Raw genomic sequence first — 13,176 nt, 5'->3', positions numbered from 1 at the left:
ACGTGTATGCCTATAGCCTAGTCCTTTTGATAATAAATAAAAAAAAAACGATTAGAAATGCGTAGCTTGGAGTGTCAAAACTGTATTAGGCCTCCTATTTTTATTTCGTGAAAATTTAGTATATCGTAACAAATACGCATTTGGCGGAACGGTAGACAGGTCTTCATCCAGATTTAGTGTAAATAAACCAAACACAGAAACGCTGAAAGATTGTATTTTCGGAATTTAGATTCTATTTTTTGGAAAATAAGTGGCATTTTATAGGGTGATCGAAAAAAATAACTTTTGTGACGATCTCTTATTCAGGGAAATTGTATCTATTTTATCAGATAGTCAGAAAATGGATAAAGTTTTTACAGATCTAATAAAATATAGTGTGGGGAAGTTTTACTCTCAATGAAGGTCAATCCAAGTGGCTCTCGGAGTAAATTTCTTCTTTGACATCCTCATCGATTTTTCAAAATGGTATGGTGCGCGAAAAAGATGCGCGACGGCACTTCGACTCTCTTTGTCTTTGTAAAAAACTCGAAGCTGGTGTTCCATTAGTATAGTTCCATGGTCTGATCATGTTAAAGATATTTTAGTCCTTGAGCTAAGTTTTAATTATTTTTTTTTACAATTATAAAAATTATAACTGCAAAACTAGAGGTTTCCCAGTGTGACCAACGAGTTAATAATTCTTTTCTCAACGATATTCATAAAGAGTGAAATATCTTGGAAAATCATTAGAGTCGTTTTTTTTGGGAAACCGAGTTCACCAAGAAAGTTCTACGTATTGCCCACTCCAAATATTTGACTTGAATAGAGGTATTGTAAAAGCTTATGTGAATCTTTAAAAAAATTACATGGAGGATTGAATGTGAAATTAGTTTTTGTCGTTTATTTTTGTGTATTTTGTGTTAGAGTCAAAGTTATTAGGATTAAACACTCTTGCACCTAGCAACTAGCTGAACGTGCTCATGTTTTGCTAAAGTGTAGACCAAATGATCTCGTAGCTAGTAGTGTCTGTCTACATCAGTTCACCAAGCCAAATGTCTTAATGTGTAAAGGATGACATTGTTAAGTCGGATCCTCCTCCCTGCCCTGCTCTCAAACCCCACCAGTTTTATATCCTAAATCTTATCGATCTTGTATCCCAAGTGTTATCTCTGCATACCCTTTTATTGAAGTCTTAGGTCTCGGGAGTTAAAAGGTTTTCTTTTGTCTACATCTATTTAGATAATTAAATTCAACACCAGATTACCAACAACTTCAACTAAAGCCTCGTGACCATTAAAACCTTGTACTGCGACTATGTGAATCCAGGGCTTGACTAGAGAATACTGTCCTGGACAACATTGCACGTTTTAATATGAACAAAAATAAATACATAAAACGTACGTGACTATATGACAACAGAGTATAGTTCATAGTATTTACAAAAGCGACATCATTTTTGTATGCTTAAAAAAAATTACAAATAAGTAATATAATCAGCGACGTACTGCGGAGCGGACGGCGAAGGCTGCTGCTCTGAACGCCATAGCCTAGCGCCATTAATCTGGATATCAAGACATTTAAACTAAATTAACTTTAATCTATTTAATTAAAGTAAATTGGATAATTGTGTATTTTGACTTGGTATTGCTTAGATACCCTTAGAACACCCAACAAACTCTAGTCTAGATCTTCAATCTGCAATATCATACAACAAACCAGTAACACTGACTAAAACACACCTTACAACTCCACAACAGAGACTAAATCTATCTAGATCTAAATAAACAGCCAAAGGCAATGGTACTTAATACAGCAGCGGTTAAAGCAGCAATAACACAGCAGTAAAAATAGCCATTGGTCAACTGTACACGCAACTGTTTTAAAACAGCCACATGAAGGAACTAGTTGAAACAATAAAGTGGAAGTTATTGGCAACTTTGCACGTGCAATATCATGAAAAGTATTTCTGTCAGATAATACGACTGTCACTACCGATTATTTGTTCATTAACTTCTATGACTTTATGTATGTTTTGTATTGTTAACTTCTATGACTTTATGTATGTTTGGTAGTGTTAACTTCTATTACTTTATGTATGTTTGGTAGTGTCTAATGGTCAGTCATATTAGGAAATACTGATTTAATACTTTTGAGAAATTTTTCCAACATCAGAAGAGGGCGGTACTGCTGCAGACCTGCCACATCACCAGAAAATTCTTTTGTGGAAACTGATAAAGTGACTGCAATAAATTTTGTTTCTCTTCAACTCGACCCTGGCAGCGCCAAAGAATGAATACTCGTTAGTTTCTAACATAATAATAGAAATAATTTGATCGGTAAGGATGATCATCCTTATTACAAGTACTCGCCACAAAAGGTTCTCGAGTCTACTAATCATCTGCTGTAGTGTGATAAGCCTATTGGACCTACAAAATGGTAAATTTCAATCGCCCTGCTATGCTGCTCATTGAGACGTGATACTCGAATTCAGGCCGGTCCATTTCAACGTAACAGAAAATGAGCTGGCCTAAGGAATGTATGGGGGAGACTTTCACTTTATAACATTATAGTGTTTTAAGTAAGAACAAATAGGAGGGCTCCCTGGCAAACTAAACAATATATAACAAAACAACAACAACAAATCAACGGAAATACAAAAAAAAACACATTCCCCTTTCAGACCTTGCGATCTATAGGGCAGATGATGTCAACTTCATTTGTTTCTGAGGCCCTTTGTTAACGAGGGTGTCATGTGGACAACAAAACGACCAAAGGCCTTTACTTTTTACCCAACTAATGTGACGTACCCATTAGAGATGGAAATGGTCAGTGGGTAATCCTAGTGTAGTTATAAGTTAATGCTCATTGTATATTTTCACAAAGTAAAGAAATCTTAGATACGAGACGTTTTAAAGGATTTTTTTTTCTGGAGACGCGTCTGCAATAAAACATTTCACATTCTCTTTTCTAACGCAGAATATCAAAATAACAAATCCGTCTCACTTAACAGGCTCGTCCTTGCACGGACTTGAATGTGCTTATTATCTGTTTGATACAATTGACTTGAGTTGATCTCACAAGACTACTGACTTTTGATGTGTTGACAATTATAGCGTGAACCTAAGGATGAGACACATTCAAGAGACAAACAAAAGACTTGATAAAATACTTCAACGCTGTTTATTGACACAATGGTAGGATTGTCATATGTCTCTAAATCCGTCGATATTTACTAGCAGTCCTTTCATCATTTTTCTTGCTTCATTCCCAAACCCATTCTCTGGTTTTGTGTACTCCTATTCTGCAACGCCATTAATCTGTCTGGTGACGTGAATATTTTTAGAGGCCCCCGAAAGGGGAAAAGACGCTATTAGTTTTGTGTGAAATGTCTGTCCGTCTTTCCGTTTGTCCGTCTGTCCGTCCGTCCCGTTTAGATCTCGTAAACTAGAAAAGGTAGTGAAAATCCGACATCACAATATTTTAGACCATTAAAAGTTCTGATGCAACGGCTACTTTTTTTTTTTTGAAAGCAAAAATCTAATTTTTTAAATCACTTATGCAAGCAGTTTTTTAAAGAGAAAAAAGCTAATTAGTATGCATTATAAGTTTAACCTAATTTAAGACAAATAGTAATCTTGTCAACTTCATTTTCTTGAAACTTTTATATAGCGGGTATTATGTTTCTCTTTTGGGGATTCAAATAAGAGATTGATTAAGTAGCTAACACTTGAGGATTAATTCTGTGGATTACTTGTGTTTCTGTGTTGTTTTTTTGTGATTCTGAGGATTTTTGTGTGTTACTGTTTAGAGTGGACGGCGCAAGGGTTGTGTAGTAAAGTACTGTATAGTTTGTAATGTAGTTATCGCCTCTTTTCTGTCTCTGTACTTGTGATAAACCTTTGTAAAAATGTCAGTTAAGACATTTTTTATTGAAAAAAAGGACCTGGATGGTAGACTTGTCCACGCTCCAGGTACCTTGCTTCTAAAGCTGTCAGGCCAGGGGGCTGTTAAGGCCACTATGGCGAGCCTAACAGAGTGCCTGAAACTAACACCGGACGAAGTGGGTTCTCTCTATCGCTTTGAGAACCCCTTTGTCTGGTTCCTGGTCCCGAGTGAGAACCCGTATACTAGGGAAATCATTTGGGAATGAGAAGGACTTCAAGGTAGATGTCTGTACCTTAGAAGACGAAAAAATCAGGGTTACCCTTCACTGGGTAGCACCAACCATAAACAAATCAAAGATAGGAGAAATCTTTGGAGCCTTTGCAGAAGAAGGCTCCAAGATAGAGCCAATCAGGCTAGGCAACTCAGATAAGTGGGCGGCTTGGATAAAAATCCGCAAACAGACTGAACTCCCCCATTATATTCAGTTACGATACGAGGACGATCCGAGGACCTACAAGGTCCTCGTGACCATCCCGGGACGTAGACAACAGTGCTGGCATTGCGGACAGGATCAGCACTGGTCAAACCAGTGTCCAAATAGGGCGAACCCCAGACGGGACCAAAACCCCACAGAAGGTGCAAAGGAAGTAGGAGGGAAAATCTCCTATGCCATGGCCCTTAAAGGTGAGGGAGAGAAAAAGCAATCCGAGATTGATCAACAGCTAAAAAAAGATGGCTTCACAATGGTTGAAAGCAGCAAAGGAGGGGGAAAAAAACAAATAGAAGCTATGGGAGCTACTCAAAGTGGTCTCCCCCCACCTAACAGCCCTGAAAACAAATCTAAGCAAAGTAAAAAAAATTAAAACATCCGGAGGGGCAAGTTCAGCACCCACCACCCCAACCAAAATAACAAGAAAGAGGGCCCTCTCTCTCTCTTCCTCATCAGAGGATCTAAACGAGGATCCCCGGATGGAGGAGGAGAAAAGAGAGGAAGAACAGTTCAAGCTCGAGCTGAACTTTCCAGACTCCCCGTCAGTGTTAGTCATAGATGAGGGCGAGGACCCTAACACACATTCAAACACATAAACAACAAAGCAACTCTTAAAGATAAAATGCATACACACACAATAGAATAACAAACACGCAAACCAATCTCACACACTCATGGCAGACATCAAAATTCTGACACTCAACATGAGAGGGCTTAACAATAAACACACATACATAGCACACCTCACAAGGAAATACAAGCCAGATTTTATCTTTCTGCAAGAGACCAACACACAGTTAGAGTACAAGGCCAAAAAAGCAGTCTCTCTTATGGGCCTCCGGGAGGGTTATTTTAGTTTAGGTAGAAAGCCACGAGGGACAGCCATTTTACAAACATCCAATAGGTTTTCAATCACACACTCATATCAAGACAATAGCGGGAGGATAGTAATAATTAGGACAATCTCACAAAAACACACGTACACGTTAGTCAACATTTATGCACCCGCTCAAAAAAAAGAGAAACACGAGTTTTTTGGAATGCTAAGTGACATTCTACACACTCAGTACGCAGGAGAAAATTTGATAGTAGGGGGTGATTTAAATTACATTGATTCCCAATTAGACAAGCAAAACACAAACACAGAGGGTCCTACTCCTCATGTAACAATTAAAACGCATGACTATTTGGGGGGAGTCATCATGGCTTTCCGGTTAGTAGATGCCTATAGAGAAGTAGAGGTCACGGGCCGGGTCACCACGTTCAGGGACAAGGCACACCAAATAGAAACACGGATAGATAGAGTGTATGTGCCAAGGGCGTGCGAAACAAAAAGTGTAACACATCTCGTAGAGACGTTACAATATACAGACCACACAGGAGTCTTAGTGGAACTGCTGAACCCAAAACTAAAAATGAAAAAAACAAAAAACACCGATCTGGAAACTTAACAACAACCTCCTAAATGACCCGCTCTATTTAAAAACAATCGGAAACCTCGTCGAAACTAGAATACATGACTCAGACACACCCCATTTCAAAGTCACACAAATATGGACGCTAATTAAAAACTCCATTAAGCAGCAAAGCCAAATACTGGCCACACTAGTCAACTCAAAAAGGAAAAAAGAAGAGGAAAGACTTAAAAATTTACCAACAAACGAAGAAGACGAAGCAGCCAAAACACATATACTAACACAACTAGAAGAACTATTTAACTATCAATACAAAGGAGCGGAATTGAGGTGCAAAAGTAACAAAATAACCGAAGGGCCTAACAAACTTTTTTTATCAGCAGAACAAAACATTCAAATTGACAGAACTATTGACAACATTGTTGATAGTAAAGGAGAAACTATACACGACCTGGACAAAATAACAGACACATTTACGAAACACTTTACTAATTTGTATGACAAGGAACAGACGGACGACAACGCACAAAAAGTATTTATACAGAACTGCAAAGAAATACCAATGACAGAACAGATAGAGACAGACGCTCACTTCACGCTAGACGAACTGAGGGCTGCTTTAGATACAACACAAAACAACAAATCCCCTGGCCCAGACGGTCTGACGTTTGAATTTTACAAAGCCTTTTTTCCCCAAATAGGACCCCTACTATTAAATCTATACAGCGACATGTTAGTGACAGAACAGTTACCTAGAGATTTCAACTTAGCATACATCACACGTCTAAAAAACAAGAAAACAACACCTCACCTAGCGACTTTCGACCGATCTCACTTCTAAACACCGACTACAAACTCCTGACGAAAATGATTTTTCTAAGACTAAAACCCCTCATACCACACTTAATAGGTCAGGACCAATATTGTAGCAACCCAGACAAAAACATCGACGAACTTAACCATTTTTTAAGAGACATTATATATTACTGTAAAGACAAAGACTTGAAAGCAGCCCTCTTTTCTATTGACCAGGAAAAGGCCTTTGACAGAATAGACCATGACTACCTTTTCAAAATACTAGACAAGACGAAGACAGATGGAAGAATGAAGAAATACATAAAGCTAGTTTACACTGATGCCACAAGCAAACTCAAAATTAACCAAACCCTTAGTGGCAGTATCCCTATTAAAAGATCTGTTAGACAAGGGTGTCCCCTTTCTCCCTTTTTATACACCCTTTGCCTAGAACCCCTTTTAGAAACCATCAGGCTAGATAATGGAATCACGGGGATAAGAATCCCAGGCCCCACGACCGTAGTTAAAGTTAAAGCATACGCTGATGACACCACCCTTTTTCCCTCCTCAGAAAAAGACATAGCCGCAATCATAGATAAGTTTATTCAATTTGGGAGGGCAAGCGGGTCAAAAATCAACATAAATAAATCTTGTATTATGGGATTGGGCAGGTGGGAAATCCCCTCAAACATCCCCTTTAACCTTAAAATAGAGAAGGAAATTAAAATATGCGGCATCACGTGGACAAGCAACCCAACATATTACCACACAGCAGTGGGAAAATATTTTAAAGAAAACCAAAAACACACTTATAAGATTTCATTATGCAGCAACTACTATATTTGGTAGAGCAATACTAGTAAACAACCTGGTCATCCCGAAGATAGTTTATTTAGCAAACAGCACAGAACCCCCACCAACTTTTATACGAAGCATTAACACAATCATTAGGAATTTTACATTTAAAAGCACTATCAGAAACATTAAACACACAACACTTATACAAAACAAAGAGGATGGGGGGATAAACTTACAGGACATCAGAACCAAAATACAAGCACTTAAATTAAAATACATAGGACAAGTAGCCAAGAACCCAAACAATTTTCCAGTAACAATATACTACTACGGCTTAAGGTTAAATAAAATAATTCCAATAAAAAATGACACCCCACACCACTTTGGTACAAACACACATCCATTTTACAGATCCATATCAAGAATACTCCCTGGCAATGAACATCTAATACACAGTAAATTAAAAGACACATATACAACACTTAAGAAACAGTTACAAGAAAGATTATTCAATAGGATCAAATGGAGTAGAGAGTTAGATGTAATTGATTTCAGAGACACTTTTATAAATCTACACAGCAAACACATTACACCCAAAGCCAGAGAAATAACATACAGACTAATCTTCGGGATGACCCCTGTAGGAAGTAAGAAAAGAAATGTACACACATGTGTTTTCTGTCACACAGATAATGGTAACAATGAAAGCCATATGTTTTTAAAATGTAAAATATTTGATAATGTTAGATGCACTATGAAAGTCCTACTAGAGGCAAAGGGAAGTCAACACTTTTGAAGAATTATTTCTCCCTCGCGGTTACGTCCTCTTTGATCACATGATCGGAGAGCATGTCACAAGTCAACAACAAGTGTGTCTGTACAACACTCACAGAACACGGCAAGCCCGTGGAAACGTAACAAGAACATTATGACAATGTCTATATCTTAGCGGCAGCCTCATCCTAGACATAACGGGAAACAAAGGAACAAGAAAACAAGACGCAACTGAATGGAGCCTGCGAAGAGACTAGAAACAAAAATAACCAAAACCAATAATCCTAAAGAATATAGACAAGGGCAGACAATTGAAAGTCAAGAATCTTTTATGAATAATGTAATATTTTAAGACAAATTAACTTTTTTTTATTTATTTATTAATTTTTTTATTATTATTATTTTTTTAAATCCCTCGTAATGAGAGAAAAAAGAATCCTTTATCGACACCCCTATCCTGAAATAATTTACACATGACCCTAACAGAACCCTGAACAATTGTGATACAGCAGTACCTTTGCTTGGTTAACTATCCCAGATTGACACTAACAGACCCAAGGGCCACCTTCATGATGATAGAGGAGCCCTCTTACATCTCAAGGAGACCCTTAAAAATTGAACAGGGATTAACCTGTTCCCTGATCAGTCTTTTTTAAATACATAAGGCATACAGGGCAGCTGTATAAAACCCTATATTAGCTTGCCTTGCCTAATTACTAGCTGAGCATTGCTTCTAAGTCAATTTCCTAAAAGATTGTTAATGTTGCTGTGCAGCTTTGTTAATGAACTCATTTATGTTGAAGATTGTTACTGTTAAAACAATAATACTGAGTCTACTTATCAAGGAAGTTCTTTTTCTAATTTCTTGACCACTCATGTTTTATTTTAATTTTTTAAAAATGACTACAAATTAGTAGATATTAAATGAATTGTAATTTCTTGACCACTCATGTTTTATTTTTATTTTTTTGAAAATGACTACAAATTAGTAGTTATTAAATGAATTGTAATTTCTTGACAAAAAAAAAAGAGATTGAGCCTTTTCAAAACAATTACATGAATTATAAAACTTCAGTCAGACCAGGAGAAGCGGGTGCTGAGCGATAAAGCGCTTGGCTTCCGAAACGGGGGTCCCGGGTTCGAATCCTGGTGAAGACTGGGATTTTAAGCTTTGGAATCCATGGGCGCCTCTGAGTCCACTCAGCTCTAATGGGTACCTGACATTAGTTGGGAAAAAGTAAAGGCGGTTGGTCGTTGTGCTGGCTACATGACACCCTCGTTAACCGTAAGCCACAAAAAACAGATGAACTTTACATCATCTGCCATATAGACCACAAGGTCTGAAAGGGGAACCAGTTAGGCCAGGTTCACATCTAACTTCACATTCACTTTCACCTATCCTTTGATCTGCGGGACCGTTGGGGCACTACACAAGATCTGTCAACCTTCTTTCTCCATTCTTATCTCTCATTTGTCTTTGATATAATTTCATTCCGATGTTCTTTCTGAAAATATTGAAGCCTGCCTGGGTGGACCACTTCGGGGGCCGATTTTGAGTTTGTGTTTCCACACAAACTGTTTTTTGCAACCTTGTTTTTTTCTCTATTAATGTATATGTTAGGCATTAACTACATAAAGTCAAGAATGCCCGAGTCACATTACGTTGTTCAGTAAGATATTGTACCTGAAAGTTGTTGATAGTATCGAACCGCATCTCAGTTCTTTCTTTAAGTTTATATATAACAACCTGTGCTTTGTAATCTCACAATTAAGAAGCAGAAATAATTTCAATAAGGATATAAATGGCATACAATCGATGTCTTGCGTTGGTTTATTTAGGTTCTCTTTTCGACGTCTTCGATGGATGTGGCAAAATATGTAGGTCGCAGGTGGTTCTGCGTAGCCATGTGAAATACTGTACTTCTCATGAATGTTCGTACACGACTAAAAGCCTTACTATTAAAGGGCATATAGACTAAATAGTGTCAAGAATACTATTATAATACATCTACCTACAGCTGATTTTTAATGACTTTTACCTACAGACAGTTTTAGAAGTAGCAGGCCATCAGACTGATCTGAACAGTCCATTGTATTTATTTGACTGTTGAGATACACACAAATGTTTAGATTTGGTTTAGGTTTCGTTTGTTGTTGTAATTAGGAAATGCTGCTCAGTTTCTACACTTAGTGGAAATGTAATACTTTTGTCTCATTGATCATTTTATTATATTTCTAATTGTTTTTTTTAATATAAATTTTTATAAAGTATTATTATATATATTTGTAAAAAATAAAAATAAAAAGAAAATAGATTGAGCCTTTTCAAAACAACTACATGAATTATAAGACTTCAGTTAGACCAGGAGAAGCGGGTGCTGAGCGATAAAGCGCTTGGCTTCCGAAACGGGGTCCAGGGTTCGAATCCTGGTTAAGACTGGCATTTTAAACTTTGGAATCCTTGGGCGCCTCTGAGTCTACCCAGCTCTAATGGGTACCTGACATTAGTTGGGGAAAAGTAAAGGCGGTTGGTCGTTGTGCTGGCTATATGACAAGCTCGTTAACCGTAGGCCACAAAAACAGATGAACTTTACATCATCTGCCCTATAGACCACAATGTCTGAAAGGGGAACTAGTTAGGCCAGGTTCACATCTAACTTTGCATTCACTTGCACCTATCCTTTGATCTGCTGGACCGTTGGGGCACTACACAAGATGTTAACTTTCTTTCTCCATTCTTATCTCTCATTTGTCTTTGATATTATTTCATTCGGATGTTTTTTCTGAAAATATTGAAGCCTGCCTGGGTGGACTACTTCGGGGGCCGATTTTGAGTTTGTGTTTCCACACAAACTGTCTTTGTAACCTTGTTTACTGTCACTATATGCAATACGAAGTGTAATTTTTTTCAAACCAATGCACTCTGTAGGCTAAACTAGACCACTCACCCTTTACAGAAGGGCTACATGTACTGTGAACGTCCATGGCATAATAGTCTTGGCAGTACTGCCTCCCTCTTAATTAGACTTGATTTGATGATTTTTATTTATTTTTTTTTGTCCAAAAACATTAACTCCTGCTAGACGCCTGGAGAAAGCATTTCTCATTTCTGGTATAAAAAAAAATCGTCTCATCCCAACACTTTGCATCATGGGCGTACCCCGTACCCAGGATTTTTTTCGGGGGGGGGGGTATCTCTCTCTCTCTCTCTCTCTCTCTCTCTCTCTCTCTCTCTCTCTCTCTCTCTATATATATATATATATATATATATATATATATATATATATATATATATATATATATATATATATATATTTGTTTAGGGTTAGGGTTAGGGGTTCGGCGCATTGGGCGGCAAACTTCTTCCACAAAAATCTGTCACTGACAATGTCTGAAGCCTCTTCCCACCTGCTCTAAGGACCTCCATGAAAGTGTGGTGCCAAGTACTTCCTGTTTGCGCTTTCCTCGTAATGGCCTCCATGTCATCGCAACTCTTATTATGCGTAATTCATTTTATCGGAGAACATGTTTCGCAAATCTCATGCGACGCTCTGTAACAACCTTACTTAAGGGTCGGCTCCCAGTTTGGCATATGATTTCCTTGATTTACGCCCAATCTCTATAACTGACTCCGTCTTAGCCATCTTTGTTGAGCCACATTAGGCTTTTTAAAATTTCGGCAGATGACCATTCACTGCACTTTAGTAATGGAGCCCAGCCACCGTAAGGGAGATAGTCTTACAATATAATAACAAAGGAAGACAATTTTTTTAACCTTTAATTTTCCTTCCGAAACATCCCAATAGTTTAAAGTATCTAATCAATATTGTTCCGGATGTTTTTGTGAAAAATAAATTAATGCCAATGAATATTTGTTTTCTCTTCTAACTTATATTACATTTAATTTCCATACTTAAATGTTGCAAAAACACATGATCTTAAATATGTTGTTCCGGCTTTTTCATGAGAAAAGCATATAAATGCTAAATGAAAATCTCTCCACCAACTTCCCATTGATAACCCTAAATACACACTGGATATTGTTTTATAAAATATAAATTATGTCAAATGATTTCTGAAATTGTATAACTGTCTAATATTACACTTAAATTCTTTGACAATACGTAACAAATGTTTAATTATCAATATTAAATAATTCCGTATTTTCATCTAATCTAAATTACATCTAAATTATTCCAAATTTATAATTTAGATCTAGATCTAGTCGATATAGATCATAAGAGTGCTATATGAGACGTTTAGTTTAGGTAGATCTACATCCTTATTCTAGTTCCGTTTAAATGAAAATGCCAATAGTTCTGTTGATAACTTTGCTAAGACATGGAAGTACAAGCACGAAATTTTTTATTTTCTTCTTTTTTTCAATTACAAATCACTGCTGAAAGATTATCTAAATCGCTAGTCTGACATATTGTACTTATTCGATTAATGTCATGTTGTAATGTGTGATATATCTCTTTTTCAATAATAGGTTATTAGTTTGTAACCAGTTTGTTATTAAGTAAACAACAATGCCTGGTCGTGTGGTTAGCGTGCTGGACTGATTATCTTAACGGTCCCGGGTTCATACCCTGCTCGCTGCCATCCCCCGTCACCGGCGGAAGGTTTGGACAAGGAAGTTAATTATCTTTAACTTGAAGGAACATCCGAAACATGTAAAACAGAAAAAAAAGAATTTTAAAACTGCAAACGAATCTTTGAAACATTATTACTTTTGATAATCAAAATAAAATCACATCTTGAATATTCCTTGCGAATAGGCGGATCCGACAGTGGCCGCCTCTATCACACAAACTCTCTTGATAATCTTGTTACACATGTGTGTGTGTGTATTTTTGCCTTGTATTAAAACCTTTTGAAATAAGCTAATTTCATTGTTTAATTCTATTTACTTATTATATAACGGAAAACTTTACAGTAAAGTTTAAAATCGTAATTAAAGAAATTGAATAACATCATTGCACTTGTATATATGTATAACGTTTTACCAGAGTATCCATTGTGTGGCTAATTACCTAG

The sequence above is a fragment of the Biomphalaria glabrata genome, chromosome 11 (assembly GCF_947242115.1).
Source record: "Biomphalaria glabrata chromosome 11, xgBioGlab47.1, whole genome shotgun sequence".
In the NCBI taxonomy this organism is placed as follows: Eukaryota; Metazoa; Mollusca; class Gastropoda; family Planorbidae; genus Biomphalaria; species Biomphalaria glabrata.
This window is presented reverse-complemented; position numbering follows the sequence as displayed.